At 32.5% G+C, this 15,843-nt stretch overlaps 1 protein-coding gene across 4 annotated transcripts in view; it reads left to right on the forward strand.

The window, feature by feature from the left end:
• CLTRN (collectrin, amino acid transport regulator) overlaps nucleotides 1-15,843 on the forward strand; it is an 87,284-nt gene that overhangs the window by 18,988 nt on the left and 52,453 nt on the right. The window lies entirely within an intron of this gene.

Here is a 15,843-nt window from a genome sequence, read left to right on the forward strand (position 1 = left end):
TTGGTACTTAATTATAAGGATATAGTTGTTCAGATAACAGGGAGACCAATATTAAAAGTAAATAGAAAAGACTTCTTGTAAGGTTTAATGGCTAGAATTCCATAGGCAGAATAGATGAAGTATAGTTTTCAAGGCAGGATGAGCAGTACAAGCAAATACAAAGAGGCAGACAGAAACTTGCCACATGCAGGGTATTCCAAAGTCTCAGTGCAGTTTTAAGTTTTAATAACTTAAAATTTTAATAGACTTTGAAATATATGGAGAGATCTGATTTACTGTAATAAAAAATGATGATATAGTAAAAATATAATAGATAAATAATATATAGATAGATAATAATATAGATAAATAAAAAATGATGTATAGTAGTGGAAAGTGAAGGTAGATAAAGTAGGGCCTTGAAAACATTCATCAAAGGGGTTTGGGCTTGACATGTTATGTAACAGAAAAACAATGTGTTTTCAAAGAAATGTTTTAGGAAAATTGGTATGACAGTCATATGTTGAATAGATTAGAAATAGAAATTGTAAACAGTGAGACTACATAGGGGGTCAGTCTAGCTATTCAGGAATAAGATGATATGAATCTAGAACAGGTGTTTTGAACCTGGATAGATCCATGAATAGATTTCAGGGGATCTATGAACTTGCATGGAGAAAAATCAGATTTTATTTTCATCACCTTAAAACTGAAATTTAGCATTCCCTTGAATTATTGAAAAATGTTATTCTGGGATAGTATCCATGGGTTTCACTAGACTGCCAAATAAATTTCCAAAAAACATAAAAAGTTAAAACCCTTAGTCTACAATGAGTGGTAACATTATTAATTAGATATAGAGGGACAAATCTGTAAATTTTAAAAACAAAAATTACCAAAATTTGTGAAGTTGGAAAATACAGAATGAGTACAGAAAATAATCAAAGATGTCAATGGTTTATGACAGCCAAAGAGTATAAATAGGCAGTTTTTGTAAGAAATCAATGCTATATAGTCATTAGGAAATGCTCTACATTACTATTGATTAGAAAAAATGCAAATTAAAACAACTCTGGAAAGGCTGATTTTTAAAATGAAAGTTTTATTTAAAAATATATGGGAAAGGGAATCAGAGATTTAGTAAATTCAAATTGACTACAAAATTTTTAGTTGCACACCAGAAAAGCAAAATGCTATTTAATTTCATTGGTATATGAATCAAATATTTTTAAAAGATTTTCTTAACTTATTATATCATTTGTAATTATTTTCTTTGTTTCCATTTTATTAAAAAAATCATAGGATTTGTTTACATTGATTCCTAGAATCATTTTCAGTTTCAAAGTTGGAAGGGGCTTCAGAAGTCATTCAATCCAACTCATCCCTACATTCTTTTAAATCATTGGAGTATACTTAGATCACCTAAACAGAAAAAAGAAATAGATACATTCAGAGAATACAAACCTGGCCCAGAGACAGGTAAAAATAATGATAAGGGAATTCCTTTATTTAGACATTCACTGGAACTCTTCCCAAAGCAGTGTAGCTAGTATCATTTGGATTAACCTTAATAATAATTTCATCTTTCAAAAAGTGGTGGAGCTAAGAAAGAGAAATTCTACTTTGGATCTAATTTTCCCTAGCAACTATTGGAGAGGAAATGGTAATAAAGGTGAAATGGATAGTCCCTCTTAGAGTTTGTGATAAAAGAAAAGCTAATTGGGAATAAACTATTATCCATAGATTTCAAAGAGTTAAAGAGGAAAGACAAGATTCCTATGGACTAGAATTCTGTAGGGGAAGTCAATCTGGTTGAAAAAAAGCTCTCAATAATACAATTCTGAAGAAACAAAATGAACCAATTCTGAAAGGAAGAAAAACTGGTTTGTCTGAAGAGACTGATGTGAAGTTTTGGTTGAGGGAATGTTTCCTCCTCTTTCATATCCCTCTGCCATGTCACTGAAGTTACTAGACTAGTAGGATATATTGTATTCATTAGGGAGAAGACATGTGTACCCTGTATTGATGTATATATAAAAAGTCATTCACCTGAGAGAAGAAACAACATAAGACTATAACCCCTTGCAACAGAGAAGAAATCTAGAAGTGGTCTCAAAAAGAAATATGACCTAAGAGTCTAGCTGAGCCACCTTATCAGCATCTGTTTCTACCAACTATCCCAAAATGGTTTAATGGGATTTGGTCACTGCTCATGCTATAGCTTTTTGGAATTATAAGGGTGAGAGATAGGTGGATCAGGTGAACATCAAAAATGGAAAGCAGCTTGTAAACGGCTTGGCAGCCTTCAACGAGCGCTACTAGTCTTCCCTGAAAATACCCTGCACTCCACTCACACATGGCAAGTGCTCACAAGAGGTCAGAAAAAGAGATACAAGGATACTCTCAAGGCTTCTCTTAACAACTTTAGAATCAATTGTATGGTATAGAAGACCCTGGAACAGAACTGCTCTGCGTGGTGTGCCTTCATTAGAGAAAATGCAGTGCTCTATGAGAAAATTAAGACCTAGTAATTGATGAGAACTAGATTTTGGGTGATCAGGGAACCAAATGATATTAGATTCAGGGAACCACATGATGAAATTAGGGTTCCTGGTGGTCAGAGAGTTAAATGATGAGGTTAGTGGCAGGTTCGGAGTTTAGGGAACCAAATAAAGAGGTTTGGCTCTCCTAAATCCCCTTGGGATTCAGCACATGGGTAGGGAGTTTTGGAAACCCTCCTTCTGGCAGCACAGAGGTCCTTTATAAAGGAATTTATGAACCCAAAAAGCTAGACTGATCAAAAGAATTTTATTATTGGCATTGGGAAGTCAGCCTTTGCTATGCATGAATAGAAAGGTTGAATTCCTTAGTGAAGGAATCCTGGCAGAGAAGTAGAGTTTCTAGTAGAGAAATCCTAACAGAGAGGAATAAAATCTCATTAGGGAAATAAGTGAGGATAAAGAGAGGGTAATGCTGAAAGAGAATAATGCAGTGAGCAGAGTTTACTATGCCAAGGATAGCATATTAGGTCCTCTGCAAGGAGAGGGTTTAAGATTGGCTCTTTTATAATAGAAGCTTTTTGCTACAAGCTGAGGGCAGTTCTTGATAGGGCTGGGTACAGCTTGAGCTGAATTTGAATAGAATTGAATGAGTCTTTTTAATTCAATAGGAAGCTTAATCAGTAGTGAGTGTTATCAATGGGGGTGGTGCCCATCTTTCAGGATCTTTTACAGAGACCAGGATTCAAGGAGAATCTGTCCTTCAAGGAGTTTTAGAGAGTTTTGGGACTCCTTTCATAATGACATTGAGAAGAAAATTCAGATGGTAAAGTGATGAGGAGAGGGAGAAGGTTTGAGGAAGTAAGAAAAAAACAACAGAAGAAAATAATTTTCGGTATAGAACTTCCTTTGACCCTGGGAGTTACTTTATAATCAATGGTAATTGCCCTAGGATTGTGTTGATATAATGCTAATGTTGAATTATTTATTAAAATTAAAAAGCATTAAATCAGTTGCAATGTTAGGAGGAGGGAAGAAAGACAAATTCTTTTTATTTATTTATTTGTATTTAACTCCAGAATTCCCCTCTCTTGTATAGCCTTGTCTTTCTCCCTTCTCCCACTTCCAAGAAAACCAAAACAAAGGAAAACAAAGACTGAGAAATATTTTCAGATTATACTTTCCTAACTCCTCTGGAAGTTTTGGTTATTGCTAACTCTTTGCATTAATTCTCTTACTCTATTCTCAGAAGAATTGTTCCCTGGGTAGAAAAAAATCTCAAACTCATTCCATTGTGCAGTCAATGAAAAATAAATAATTGTTCAATTTTTTCCTTCCAACACGAATAACCAATATTTCTTCCCAATTTTCAGTTATATTAAAACAGAAAATGTGATATTCGTGGCAGCATATGCATAAAAACAATGTTTGTAGTTATATATATGAAATACATAATAAAACTAACCATAACTTTGAAAGATTTTGAGTTATCTTAGGCTTTCAGTTTACAAAACAAACTTTAAAAGTTTGTTTTGAGGGAAGAAGCAATCAGCAATGTGAAGCAACATCTTATGGACCAGTGTTTTAAGAGCTTAAGGGAAGGCATAACCAATTACAAAAAGAATATCCTTATGTGCAGTGCCTTCAGGATAAAAATGCTCATAAATATTTAACAATTAGCTGGGGAAAGGGAGGCAATGCATGCTTTACAAAACACTTTTAAGTTTAATGGTTATTGACATTTACTCCATCATTTTTCAAAATCTTGACAATCAACAAAACAAAACAACAAAGCCTGATTTGTATTATTTGCTGATTTCTGAAGAGTAAAGCTTCAGAAAATTTAACAAATTCCATTTCCAACAGATCCTGGCCTAGCTTTCAATGAGTGTCATTGATTAGTTGAAAGGAAAAGGAGTGGAGGGGAAGTCTAGGACTGTCAAAGCTAGATTAACAAATATTGTATCCTTGAGAATATAATAGGAGTATCATGAACATAAATTGGGTGGTTTGGGGGGAAGACAAATTATAAGGACAGGAATGAGAAGTGATGATTCTTACATAATTTTAGGGAAGTTAATCTCTCAGTTTCAGTGTTGTCTTCTTTTAAAGGAAAGGGCTGAACTAGATTGATATGCAAAGTCCCTTCAAGCTTTAAAGCCTAAATCTTAGTTTTTTGTTTTTTGTTTTTTTGCTGCGGCAATTAGGGTTAAGTGCCCCAGGGTCACACAGAGAATGTTAAGTGTCTGAGATCACATTTGAATTCAGGTCCTCCCGACTTCAGGGCTGGTGCTCTTCTTTCCTCTTTTTAACCAAAAAATACTGTCTAGACTCATTGCTTTCAATTTATCTCCCTTTACCACTCATTCACAGAATGACTCACTCCCCCACCCTATGCAATCTGTTTTTTCAATTTCATCATCCAACTAAAACTGTTCTCACCAAAGTAAACAATGATCCCTTTGTCAAATCCACATCCTTTGTCTCAATCCACATCCTTCTTGACCTGTTGCCATCATTTGACGCTGCTGACTAACCTCTCTCCTCCTCTCTCCTACTTTGGGTTTTCATAGTATTACTCTGCCTTGATTCTCCTCTGATTTATCAGAATATTTCTCAAGCATCTTATCAGGACCATTATATTTATTCTGCCTCCTACTTTAGAGTGGGGCAGTTAGGTGGAACAATGAAGACCTGAGTTCAAATCCAAATCAAGAACTAATTCTCTTTCTTACTATCACAAATACCCAGGGGCCAGCTTCCACTCAGAGATTACCTGCATCAAGAGCTCTCTTATTACCCTGAAGTTAATGTGTCATTGCTGTGGCCAGCTGGAAACCCTCTACTTTAGGCCACAGTAACCTGTTCATCTTCCCCAGAGTCCAATAAGAGGTCAGATTCCAGGAGAACATATGAAATAGGCAGATATTATAGATCTTGAAAATTAATAGTCTATATCCAGGCAGACTAGTTCAGACAGGAAGTAGAACAAACCAGTAGTTCAAATTTAGGCAGACAGAGAAGTAGACATAGGCCAGTAAATGCTAATCCCAGGGCAAAGGTAGCTTACTTCATGCAATATTTTATATTGCTAGCTGAGTGTGGCTGGCTCCTGGTTCACAGTTATTGATTAAATACAAAAGAAACATAGAGGCCTACAGGTGAATTGTGTTCTTGACTGAGGAAGAGACAGCTGATAAATCATGGTGCTAGAAGGCAGATTGCTCAGGTTGTCACAGTAAGAGGAATTAAAAGATAAAAGTGTAGGCTACTAATTTAAGGACTGTTTCAGTACAAGGAAGCAAAAATTATGATAGTATCTAGAGGATGGTAAAATTTCAAGATCAAGTCTTTCCCCCCCAACCTAATATAGGGGAGCCCAAGGCATATTTAAGGAGCTAGGGGAAAAGAGATTGAAGATGAAAGACAGTAGTACAGACTTAAGAACAAATTACTTCATGAAAAAAGCTCGGGCTCACTGTACTAGGGAAAAAACAAAACAAAAAATTCTACATTTGGAGTCAGAAGTATTATGAGTTGAATTTCTGTTTTGCTCCTTATTGTTTGTATAACTTAGTCAAATCACTTTTATTTTCTAGAACTTCATTTCCTCGATTATCAAATGAATAAATTGGATTAAACAAGGCCCCTCTCAGCTCTAAATCTATGGTTTCAGGATGTTTGCCATCACTTTGCAGGTTTTATTTTTCATTATGATACATGTGGAGCACATTTATTTTTCTTCTCTGACGCTATGATAGTCATTAGATAGCTGCCATTAAGTGAATGGTACTTCATTGAGAGTTATATGAAGAAGGCAGCTTTACATAGAAACCATTCAGAGAATAGGTATAGAATTCACTTATTCAATAAAATGATAATCAGTTCTAGACAAAGGATATTAACCAATATTTCTCAAAAAAGAATTACAAAGTTAATAGCCAAAAGAACACTCCAAATCATTAAAAAAAATTTTTTTAATTACTATCAAAACAACTGAGGTTTTACACCATATCCTCAAAATTGGTCAAGATTATAAAAGATAGGAATATCTTTTGAATAGGAAAGTTTTGGGGAAGACAGACAAACTTATGGGATTTTGGTAGAATGTGAATCAACATAACCATTTTGGAATGCAATCTGGGATTATATAGATAAAGGAACTAAAATGTCCATATTCTTTGATAGGAAGATTCCATTACTAGACAGACCCCAAGAAAGACATTAATAAGAAGAAAGTATTGAGATATGTGTGTGTGTGTACATTATATATATATATATATATATATATATATATATATATATATATATATATATATATATATGGTTTGTTTTTTGTTTGGTTTTTTTGGTGGAAGCAATTTGGAAACAAAGATGCCTATTGATTGTAGAAGTCTAAACTCTTATTAAATGCCAGAGATTATGGTTTGGGAATACAAATGTAAGCAGAAAGATAATTCTTACCCTCAAAGAACTTACATTTTAATGGTAGAAAATAGCACATAAAAGGAATATGGGTAATGGGAATATGGTGAAAGATGTCTAGACCAGCAGGAATGCAACCTTGAGAGAAGTGAAGGGAAATGGCTAAACTAATGGTACATTAATGCAGTGGAATATTATTGTGCTATATGAAAAAAAGAATATGATATACAGAGAAGCATGAATGTATTTAGCGTGAAGTAAGCAGAGCCAAGAAAACAATATATCCGTGACTATAACAATTTAGTTGGAAAGACCAATAATTACTAAATAATCCAAAGTTAACTTTGTAAAGTTACAAAGAACAAGCACAGTCCTAAAGAAGAGATATAAGCAAACATCTCGATTCCTTTTCAGGGACCTCCCATCTCTGGAGCATCACACATTTTCAGACTTTTTTTCAGTGAAATGATCAATTTTGCTGAATGCTTCCTTTTTCTTTAAACAATTATTCTTTGTTATATGAAATGGTTTTTTCTGGGAAAAATACAGAGGGAAATTTAGATGAAGTAAAAACAAAAGATATCAATTGAATTTATTTTTAAAATAGTTCAGTTATGTTTTTGCTACTAAAAAATAACTTAAGATAACAAGCCATAGTTTTTAATTCTTACATATTTTTAAAGAAGGATAAAATGTAAATGAATAGTTCAAAAGTAAAGCTCAATTTTAAGTTATTAATACTTAAGAAAAAGTTATTTAAGTTTTAATAATTTCATATTGCACTTTTTGTATACATTGTCTACTGTTTAGACACAATGGTTGGCACCTTGCTTCCTCAGCTTCAAGGATCATTGATAACAGGTCCCATTTATCTAGTTATTTTCCTCCCAAGAACTCTCTGAAGTTGTATAAATATTATCCCGATTTTACAAGTAAAGAAACAGGCTCAAGGAGGATAAATGTGTTGGGCGAGGTTATACATAAAGTGGCTGAGCAAGAACTTATACAGCATAGGATGTAGCATTGTGCAAGGCTTTAGAAAGTCTTCTGTTCCAATCCCTTCATTTTACAGATCAGAAAACCTAGATAAAATGATTTGGTCAAGATTACACAAGAAGTAAGAGATCTTGCTGAGAAGGGAAGCCAGCCCTCCTGAAACTAAATCTCATGTGTTGTCCATTTTTCCATGTCACTTGAGCTTTCCCTTTTCTGATTTCAAGTTTTTTTTTTCCAAGTATTTATTTTGTTTTATTTTTTTGCCCTCATTTCTCCTATCAGGAGCAAGATAAAGACAATTTTCATTTACCCTTAGCCTTTGCCTAATGTCTAAAGCCCATCAGAGCTTATGCACACTTTATTGCCTGTTCCTTATGGCTTCAGAGGAGCTTTGGTGTTAAAAGCTGTTACAGGCAGCTTTTATTTAGTCTTTTATTTTCTTATTGGCAATAAAGATCTTTCAATGTGGTTCATGGTTCCCTCAAGGAAAGGTCTTATCTGCCCTCCTATTTCTAAGATTTCACTTTGAGCACTCATAGTCTTTTTCTCATGGCAAGAAAAGAACAGAAAAAAACAAGGAAAATTATAACCATGCTGTGTGAGGGTCTATAGCACATTACTAATTTTTTTTTCCCAATCAGGAGATGGTTTCCTTAGCAACCATCCTTTCTAACTCTCTCTACTCCATCCTCCCACCCATTTTTATGTAAAAGTAAATTTGTAGAGACTTACTTAATACTAATTTTTTTTTTTACTATCCTGAAATATTTTAATAGGATCATATTTAAAATCAGTTTTCAAAGGGACTAATTTTTTAAAATTTTCCCAGAATCTACATTTTAAAATATATTTGAATGAGATGTTCATAGGTTAAAAATAGAACTAGTCTGTGATTTCCTCATAAATGGCATCTTGTGTCCAGTTGGACCGGTGAATTTTAGTACAGAATCAGAGAACTTTTCTTTATCTTCAGGAATAGAGTCAAGAATAGGTTGTGTGGAGGAGGGGATTGCAAATAGGTGTGGGAGTTTATGCCAGATGGCCCCATCTTCTGCAAACAAGACAAAATAAAAAAGCATTTATTAAATGTTTTTTGTGCACATGAAATAGGTGATATATATTGAGTAAGTCCTCACAAAAATAGCTGAATAAAAGTAAAGCTCAGCTCCTTCTTATCACCTCAAAACTGTAGAAATGCACTAAATAGAATTTTAAAAAGCAATAAGAACTAAAAGAAGGAAAACAAAAAATCATGACAAGGAAATCTCCACAGAAAAACAAAGAGGTTGCACAAATGAGCCAGCAAAGACAATCCTAAAATACAAACAAAAAAATGCTATTCGGAAAAAAAAAAAAAAGCCAAGTGAACTCTTTAGAATAAGGGAATAATCCTTCAGTGACTACTATTAAGATCCCAGGAAAGATAATTTTAAAAAATATATTATAAACTTAAACTGACCTAACAAAAAAGGTCCAAAGTGTCAAGATTTTTATTACAAACTTTTTTTTTTCCTCTACTGATGATGTGGAGCTAAAGTGTCTGAAGCTGAGTTAAAATCTAGCTTAAGATGCTTACTGGCTATCTGTTACTATACTAGCTATACTATTACTAGCAACTCACTTAAGTTCTGCCTCACTTTTCTCACCTCCTTCTCAGGGTTGTTGTGAGGATCAAATGAGATAATATTTATTAAAAGTGTTTAGAGCAGTGTATTGCACATAGTAGGTGGACACTATATAAATGCTAGCTATCATTACTAATATCATTATTATATTTGGAGTCAACATAACAGTCTCCAATGAAAAAGTAGAAATGGCACTAATAAAAAACAAAACAAAACAAAACAAAACAAAGTGAGAACAGTACCCTAATTAGGTCAAGCTTACACAGAGAAGATTCTGAGCTGATGATTTTGAAGGCATTAGAGCATTGGAGTATTGGAGATGGATTGATTTCTCAATATTTCAAAGAGGAAAATATTATATTCTTAGAAGAAATTTCTAAGCTTATGATTACTCCCTAAAAACAAACAATAAAATATCAATAATTATCTATCCACATACCTGCTTTTTGATATCTATAAAATCTTTCTTATAGATTAATTTTTTAAAAAAAACCTTAATTTTTAAAAATTGTCAAATACTTTTTCTCTCTCTACTTCCTCTACTCACATACACGTTGGGGAAACAAAACAAAACAAAACAATAGAAGCCTTGTATTGAATAAGCACAGTGAAGCAAAACAAATTCCCATATTGGCCACATCCCAAAAGTGTGTCTCTCATTCTGCCTATTTGTCTACCACCTTTCTGCCATAAGTGGGCATCAGCATTCGTCAATAATCTTCTGCAATTATAGTTGATCATTTTATTGATTTAGGGTTCTGCAACTTTTCTGAATTGTACACTTATTACAGTATTGATGTGTGATACAAATTTCTTCCCATAAACGTCTATAAGAATTTGCACACTGAGAGTTTTCTTGAAAGTTTGGGAATGGAATTGGCAGGCTTTTGTAAATGCTATTCTACAGCAGAATTTATCTTTATAAAAATACAGCTGATTGAAAGATGTAGAGAATGCAAGTTCCCTCTGTGCTTTATTGTATGTTGACTATTAAAAAATATATATTTGATTCAGAAGGTACAAAATGCCTTCTAAAATGTCTCAAATAGTTTTTTCATGACAGAATTATGCAAAATTGCTTGAAAGATGTAAAAACAATGATAACTTTGTTCAGTTAACTCTCTGACTATTATAGAAAGTATTCACAAAGTAGGGAGACAGATATATGCTTGCAAAACATGTTTGTCACTATCCCTAAGGATACCCAGCACAGAGTACAAATGGAAGATGGATTATTTATAGACAGTGGATGAAGTCCTCTGGATTCTTCTATTTACATATGATCTGCTACTAATTGCATCAAGTCCCAAAACACTTCAGTCTCCTAAATAAAAATAATAATCATTAAAAAGTATTTCAGTCTAACTCTATAAAGGAAAGACCAAATGGATAAAGAGCACCTATCATACAGACTATGCTATGCTGTTGAATAGACAAACTATAGGAATAATCTATCAGAATTTTTATTTTGGAAAGATTGCACATGGAAATGAGCTGACTATTTTGGGAAGCCTTTCTGGACATCTAATTTGTGACTATTTTAAATTATTTCATGTTACCTGATTTGTGACAGCTATGGACAAGATGTGCTAGTAAATGTTTAACAATCAACTCTCCCCCAAAAAAGGAATGACATACAATTATGTTTAACTTCAATCACCCTTCTCTTCATCACTTTTTTAAATCTAGAAAATCAATAAAGAGATAAATTAAGCCTTGATTAATAGTGGATGTCATTTTATTTTTTTTAAGATTTTAGATATTTTTATTTTGCAAATTTTGTTGAGAGTATGTAGCATTTTTATTAAATAAGTTACAAATTAGAAGATGATAGTACATAAAAAAATCAAACATAAATATACTTAATTGCAATTAAGTTTATAATTAAGCTTTAAAATTTTTTTAAACAAGAATTTGCAATGTTTGGCTCAAATCCAGATAAATATAATTTTAAATATGACTTATTATATAGTTCATTTTTACTTAAAACAAGAACAAAGGGAAAATGTTCACTCATAAATATGTGGAAGAAAAATTCAGGAGCTCTTTTCCTAAATAATGGACTTTTTTTTTTGTATGTAGCAAAAAAAAAAAAAAAAAGTATAAGTCTATCATTTTAAATATATATATATATATATATTATAATATATATATATATAATAGTTTTTTATTGGAAAAACATATGCATGGGTGATTTTTCAACATTGACCCTTGCAAACACTTCTGTTCCAACTTTTCCCTTCCTTCCCTCCAACCTTTCCCCTAGATAGCAGGCAGTCCTATACATATTAAACATGTTAAAGTATATGTTAAATACAATATATGTATATGTATTTATACAGTTACCTTGTTGCACAAGAAAAATTGAATTTATAAAGAAGATAAAAATAACCTGGGAAGAAAAACAAAAATGCAAGCAAACAACAACAAAAAGAGTACAAATGCTACACACTCGTTTCCTGTAAATGTTCTTTAGTTTGGTTTTCTGGAGGTCTTGGAGCAGGCTTCGTTTCAGGTCAGTAAACACCACAAGAACAGCCAGGTGTAGTCCAAATCCTTTATTATCTCTTTTAAAGTCTTGTCTCCTCTGCTGGGGCCTGGTTAACTTTCTTAAAGGACTTCCAGAGTCTTGATTTCAGTGGAGAAAATAAAGGAGGAGAGCCTGCCACCAAAATGGTGAGGGTTTGCTTGTCTTCTCTAGTTCCGAATCTAGCTGAGACTCCCAGGTTATATGCTCTACACTGAGTATAAATCAATTATTATATCACTAGGAAACCATTATTTTCTGTAAGATTAAATCAATCATACTGAATTTAGAGAACTATTAAGCACCATGCTAAACTAGATAACCACTGTCGCATCAATTCCACTGAGTTAGTACCTTATAAGAATCCTTAAGTTCAGAGTTCTAGCCCATAACAATTTCCCAGTGTTCTTATACTGCATGTAGCTGGTTCTGTTCATCACTGATCTATTGGAATTGATTTGGATCCTCTCATTGCTGAAGATAGCCACTTCCATCAGAATTGATCCTCATATAGTATTGTTGAAGTGTATCTCCTGGTTCTGTCATTTCACTTAGCATCAGTTCATATACATCTCTCCAAACCTCTCTGTATTCAGTGGATATCATTTTTCAAAATATAAATGATTCCGTTGAAAATTTAGCAATTAGCTTTCCCAAGATGGTTTAAACTGGCTTATATATACACCTGACCATGACTGAGACTGATATACATAAGCATATATTTTAGATTTTTTTCATTTTTAAGTACCATTCTTCCTGTATGCATATATATAAACTATTTCATACAATGCTAGAAAAAGAATGTATATACACATACATATGTGTATATATACATACAGAATTACACATGTATGCTATATATATGTATACTATATTATATGCGATATAATGTGTATATATATATATATATGCATATATATATACTATGTAACATGCTATATAACACATATGCATGTAGGTATATGGCAGCATGGTATAGTGCATATTGATAGTATGATGCTCTATGGCTGAAATATTATATTCTTCAAAAAATTAAAGTTGAATACCACCAAAAGAACAATAGAGAAAGTACAAAATAAAAATAAATGAGCTGGAAAGTATTATCAACCAAGAATTGCATAAGAGAATTGATGTATCATAACTCACCATAAAGATATGTGACTAGAAATGAAAGTATAGAGGTTATGGAACAGCCCATTGTAACCCTCCTACATATAGCTTGTTTTGTATATATTTCTTTGCTTGATGTGAGGGCAGGAACTGTCTTTTTCCTCTTTTTTGTATTTCCAGTACTGGCACATAGTAGAATGTTTAATAAAAGTTTATTGATGGATGCCAGGAGATCTAAAAGAAGGATTCAAATATATTGTGGGGACCCTTTGTAGAAGATTTATGATATGGATAAGACAAGAATAAAAATAAAATAGAATCAATCCTCTATTTTATTTTTATTTTTGTCTTATCCATATGATTCCTTTTGTTGGTATTGTTTGCAACCTATTCATACATGTATGAATGGGTTGCAAACAACACCAACAATAAGAATAGCCATGCTGAAGAGAACACAGATCTATCTACATAAAAATCAGGAATGATAAACAGGAGGAATTCAAAGAAACATAAAAATGTATATAAAAAGACTACATAAAAATATAAAACAGTATATAAAAAAGCATATGAAAAGCAATATGAAGGTATCAGAGTCAAAAGAACAATCTACCGAGCACAAGGTAAATAAAGTCATCAGAAAAATCCAACAATGACAACAAAAGATAATATTTCTGCCTCAACGAGTTTACTATCTAGTTAGGAAGAAATCACATAACTACATGAAATTTTAAAAAGTGGTATCCAAATTCTCAAATGCTCAGTGATATTTCACAAGAGATTGATGGAAAAGAGCATAAAAAGTACTAAGAGATATATTAAAATTAATTATTTTTTTTGAAAAATTAATTCAAAGAACAAAAACATTGCCTTAAGAACTTTTCTGCAACAAATGATCTTGCATTCATAAATCTAAATTTCATTAAAATTCATTTAAAAATATAACAGAGAAAAGTTCAAAGACAATCTGAAGTAAGGCTTTAATGGTATGAAGTAAAATTGTAAAACCTTTCAAATATCAGATTAAAGGGTTCAACTTTGTTTTATAGACACTGAGGAGAATCTTTCATAGTGTTGAGAAGCAAAGTGACTTGGTAAAAGTGATATAGGACAAATAAAATTTTCATTAAAAAGAGGACTACCTATGATAATGAAATCATGAATTTTTTGAAGAACTAAAATATAAATAAATGAATCATAACAATAGGATCTTCATTAAATTCATGATAATTAAAGCTAGTAGATTGTGAAAAAGCACCCCAGATGGGACTATGAGAAATATAATCTTGAAACTCTATAGTTAGAAGTTTGTTACTAGCTCTTCATGCCCTAATGTAGATGCTATTTTTACAGCCCCAGATGTGCTGCCCTAAGAAACCTAAGAAGAAGCAGTTTACTGATTTTTTTAAAAGTTTATCTTAAATTTTTATTTCTTCAAAGATTATATACTAGATTGTCAATTTTTGGTGCTACTTGTTTTGAATCTTCATGAACTTTGGAAATAAGGAATTCCTAAAAGTCATAATGTTGTTTTGATATGGTAGAAGATTCCTATCCTAATCCAAATTTTGCCCCTTGAAAGAGTTCTTAACACCTAGACAGCATTGCCTTGATACTGGTTCATTGTCAGTAAGGATCTTTTAAAATGACAAGTTTTATCATTTACTCTAGAAATGGATAGTCTTTTTTCCCCAAAAATATTTGACCCTATTTTTTAAAAAAATCAGTCAAAGACCATATAGCAAAAAAGTAATTTTCATTTAATTTCTAAATACAAAAAAATGAAATATTTCAATCCATTTTTTAAATTATGAAATTGCCAAATTAATAAATTCAACAAATTTTTTAAAAGTTTTGTTTATATGCAATTAAATTTTAAAAGAGTGGAGATAAAAAAGGAAAAGCCAAAATTAATAGGAAATCAATCAATCAACATTTATTAAGAATTACATGAAAAGGCACTATGTTGAACACTGGGGAAGGAAAAAAAAAAAAAAAAGCAAGAGACCATCCCTGCTCTCAATCAAAGAGCTTCCAATTTAACATGCCAACAAATATATAAAAAATAAGCTATAGATGTACAAGATAGATAGGAAGTAATTAACATAGAGAAGCTTCTTGTAGATGGTGTGATTTTAATTGGGACCTAAAGGAAATCAGGGGGATCAGAAGTCAGAGTAGAAGACGGAGAACATTTAGGCACAAGGAACAGCCAGAAAATGACCAGGAACAAGTGATAGAGTATCTTGTTTATGGAACAGCCAGGAAGTCAGCATAACTTAATCAAAAAGTAGGTATCCAGGAGAAAGGTGTAAGAAGACTGAAAAGTAGAAGGGGGCTGGATTTTGAAGGGTTTTGAATGCCAAGCAGAGCGTTTTGTGTTTGTTCCTGGAGACAATAGAGAGCCCCTGGAATTTACTGAGTAGTGTGATGGGAAGAAGGAAAAGAAGAGACAAATATAAAGAGAGATGATACAGACTCTGTCTCTCTCTGTCTCTTTCTCTCTCACACACACACATATATGATACACAGTGATCAAAGAAAAATAGAAAAGATCGTAACAAAAATCAGAAATACAGAGAAAAACATGTACTCAAAACCAGATGGATATATAGTTGAGACAGAGAGGCAGAGACAGACAGATCAACAGAGAGTTTGACTTTGATAGAGTAAGATCTATGTTCAA

The sequence above is a fragment of the Sminthopsis crassicaudata genome, chromosome 3 (assembly GCF_048593235.1).
Source record: "Sminthopsis crassicaudata isolate SCR6 chromosome 3, ASM4859323v1, whole genome shotgun sequence".
Lineage (NCBI taxonomy): Eukaryota > Metazoa > Chordata > Mammalia > Dasyuromorphia > Dasyuridae > Sminthopsis > Sminthopsis crassicaudata.